At 41.0% G+C, this 3,930-nt stretch overlaps 1 protein-coding gene across 1 annotated transcript in view; it reads right to left on the bottom strand.

Moving 5' to 3' along the window:
* The window catches only part of Map3k20 (mitogen-activated protein kinase kinase kinase 20), a 172,541-nt gene extending 172,233 nt beyond the window's left edge, over positions 1–308 (bottom strand). Inside the window, exon 1 of the mRNA XM_048812504.1 lies at positions 157–308. The gene's annotated coding sequence lies outside the window, so the exon portion shown is untranslated. The remainder of the gene's footprint in view (positions 1–156) is intronic.
* Between the last annotated feature and the right edge of the window lie 3,622 nt (positions 309–3,930).

Raw genomic sequence — 3,930 nt, 5'->3', positions numbered from 1 at the left:
GGGGCGCAGAGGCCCGGCGCGACGAGGGCGGGGGCAGGGGTCGGGGGACAGCGGCCGGCGCAAGCTCCCACGCTTCCGCCGGAGTCAGGAGTTGAACATTCCGCCTCTCCGCGCGGCGCCAATGAGGAAGACAGTCGCCGCAACAGCACCACCTACCTCCGAGCGCTGAACCGCGGGCCTCCCTGCCCTCCGCAGCCCGGCCGCAGCTCAGACGCTCAGCTAGCGCGGCGTGGGGAAGGAGCTCGGGTCTCCCCGGCCTTCGTCCTCCAGGGACCGTCCGACCAGAGTCCCGGAGCCCGCGGAGTGGGGCTGAGCGGGGCGCCCCTGCCCTGTCCTGGGGCAGGAGGCGCGTGGCTCCTAGTCCTCTGCTAACCTTAACATCTTTTTGACAAGTTAGCACCACCTATTCTGTCAACTCAGTCCTCATAATATAGACGCTGGGGGTACAAAGAGATGGGAGATTGTCTCAAGCCCTACAGGAATAAATTCTCTACTAATTAATTAATTAATAGAGAAGGGGATAAACAGGAAAATATATTTCTGGAAGAGAGGGCTGCAGGTGCCTCAGTGGGACTATCAGGAGATACCTCCGGAATATTGAGGGCTCGTGGTTTGCTGCTTTAATTGATGACTTTAGGTTCAGGTGCATTCAACTTCAGATGAGGAGACAAAAATCTATTGCATGCAAGCAAAAGGTGCCAGTGGGCTTTGGGGGCAAAAAAGAACTAGATTGTTGATAGTGAGAATGATTCTGTGGAACAAAGTGAGAGTAAGTTGCAAAAGTATGGGCAACATTGTCCAGGGCTTTGAATTTGAACTTGATCAAAGTTGTTTTTTGTTTTAATAGTAATTTAGAGAGCAGCCCAAAGTAGTTGTAGGAAGGGTTGCTAGGGATGGAACCAGGTTATTGTGATTAGCTGGTAGTGGCATGACGAGGACCTGAGTTAGGATGTACAAAATAGAATTTAAAAGAAGGAATGGAATTGAGACACATGTCTGAGAAAGAAGCCAGAGGAATTGTTGACCCTTTAGATTGAAAAAGAAGAAGAAAGAGAGAGGATGCCAAGATTTCGGACCTGGGTGACTGGAAGAATGATGGTGTCATTGACAGAAATAGGAATATGTGGAGGGAAGGCTGGCTTCCTGCTGAGGGTGAGATCATGAGAGGAAAAACAGGTAGAGATGCAGCAGTTGAAGTATGAAACTGAAATTGAGAGGAGGCCAAGAAGGAAATACAAAAATTGTAAATCATTCATATAGGTTAAAGATATGAATGTGAAGCAATGGGTGAACCTAAGTTTTGACACCACTTTCTAATATGTCATTAGATTTTAGACTAATAAATCCTATTGTGGTGATTGAAAGATTAGAATTGATGAAATTCATGCTAAAAAATGTATAATGTTGGTAGTCAATTCTAAAAACCATCTATACCTGTAAAAGAAAACTAGGGCTCATTAGCACAACTTAGGCATAAGGAGACTTCAGTCATTTACCTCACCTTCAAAGGCACTTAACTGTGAAAGGACACTAGACTGGAAATCAGAGAACCTGGCTCTGGTCTTGGTCCTTCCAGTTATCAGCTGGGCCAGTTCACAGGATAGACCTCAGTTTCCTCTTCACCAAATAAAAGGGCCTAAACGGACGTTAGCTATAGGTTCCAGCTTTAAAAAACTTTGAATGCATTGCTTTATATATGACTTTAAAGCCTTAATATTTTTAGCCATATTACCCTTGCTCCCCATCCATTTTTTCTTCATTCTATTTTCCTCACAAAATTGGGCTTAGCGGGGCTGGGGATGTGGCTCAAGCGGTAGTGCGCTCGCCTGGCATGCGTGAGGCCTGGGTTCGATCCTCAGCACCACATACAAACAAAGATGTTGTGTCCACCGAAAACTAAAATAAATAAATAAATATTTAAAAAATTAAAAAAAAAAAATTGGGCTTAGCGAACAACCAGCAGCAACAATAAGCCCTAGACAGTGTCTCACAAACATACTAAAATGATAATCTGGTAGGCATTCTCTTGTAACCTCCTTGAGGTCATATCTCATATTCTATTGTATATTTTCCTAAATGAAATAAACACATAATAATTGTGCCATAAAGATTGCCTCAAGTCTGATATTTTCTTTCATCAAGCACCTGTTTCCTTATGACTATACTGATCTATTTAGGCCCCAGAGCTAATAAATATAGTTCAGTGTTTTTTGGTATCACTGATTATGGCTTTTTAAACTTTTCATGCCTTTTTCAAAGTTTATTGGTTCTCACCAGGCAGAGTATAATTTTACAAATGTAAATAACAATAACAAAAGAGACCCAGTCAAACTCTTTATCAAACCTTCATATTTCTTTACTTCAAATATTTCCACACTAAAAATAGATGTACTCTCAACAGTGAGGTGGCTTGAAAGTCCTTAGCACCCTCTTCTATCCAAGAACACCCTCCAAAATAAGCATGCCATCTAAATAAAAAGAGTGCATCTGCTATTTAAATGCAGCTTAACAAAAAATTATCCTAACCTCCCAATTGGGATTGTTTCCTCCAAATCTTTTAAAAATAGAAATCTGGAACTGCTACCAGTTATCAGTGTATCAGAGACATGCAGACATAAGTTCTATTAAGGGCAGGAAAAAAGGCCACTTAAAAGGGAAAAAGCATTCTTTATCCTCTCCTACCTTTAGAGGGATAAAAGCTGTAATGCAAGCTGGCACCCAGGGGCATCTCAGTTCTTCATCTCAGATCACAAATAATCTATGTCTGGATCATAACTAAGACTTAACTAACTTATATACAAAGATGAGTGCTTTACTCCCTGTACAACTGAGATTCCCTGGTAAATTAAGGCATACAACCAACATTCTTTAAGATAAGTAGTCATTGCCTTAAAATCACAAATGAAGCCTAAGTTATTGTTGCGACTTAGTTTTTAAAGGATAAAAGGTATCACAAGGATATTTAGGATACTGATTTTGTTTAGGTATCCTGGAGCATGAAAGGAGTAAGAGGGCAAGAAGAGATACTGGAGACTTTGCAAAACTTATTCAACAAGCACTTTCTGAATATCAGGCATTGTACTGAGCTTGGTGATTATAATAGTGAACAAGATGAGGCCCCTTTTCTCAGAGAATTTTCAGAGTACAATGGAAGAGCTGGCAAAGACACAAGCAGCTATACCAAGCTATGCTTTTAGTGGGGGACAGATGAGAGCTTACAGCACAATGCCTGTTGCAGGTTGCAGAAGTCAGTGAACGTTTCCAAGTCAAAGAACTTCTGCATGGATACAAGATACAAGAAGAATGAAGAGGATCTGCTGAATGAAAAGGAAGGAAAGGTATTCCAGGCAGAGGGAACAGAAAATGTGAAGGGCCAAGAGCATTAACAAATTCAAAGAATGTTTTAGATATCCAAGAAATAACATTGCCAGAAGGGAGTAATGGTCCCCGGGTGATAGTTATAGTAGTAGCAGTAGTGATATTAATAATAAAAATGGCTAAGAGTTACTGAGTACTCATGTGCTGGGCACCCAGCTAAGGGGTTTTACAAATGCTCTACACCTAGTCTTCACAATTACCCTACCAGGTATTGAAGTCACATCCCATGCTCTAGGGCAGAAAAAGGTCTTGGAATCTTAAGCAACTTGCCTTTCCCCAGAGAGTAAGGGATGGATTTTAGGACTTGTTCTCTTAGACTAAGCAGTTCAACTTTTTGATTTACTTTCCCTCTAAAAAAAGTTACTGAGGACCCCAAATAGCTTTTTGGTTTATGTGAGTTTTATCTATTGATATTTATCGTATTAGAAATTAAAACTAACATTTTATTTATTTTATTCATTCAAAACTAACAAAAGCTCACTTACATTATCATAAATAACATAAAAAGTTACAATTGTCCACATTTTTTTTAGTTCAGAGCTCCATTGTTTT

Source organism: Marmota marmota, unplaced genomic scaffold, assembly GCF_001458135.2.
Source record: "Marmota marmota marmota unplaced genomic scaffold, marMar, whole genome shotgun sequence".
Taxonomy (NCBI): domain Eukaryota; kingdom Metazoa; phylum Chordata; class Mammalia; order Rodentia; family Sciuridae; genus Marmota; species Marmota marmota.
The sequence above is the reverse complement of the archived record's forward strand: the minus strand, read 5'-3'. Positions and strand labels throughout refer to the sequence as shown.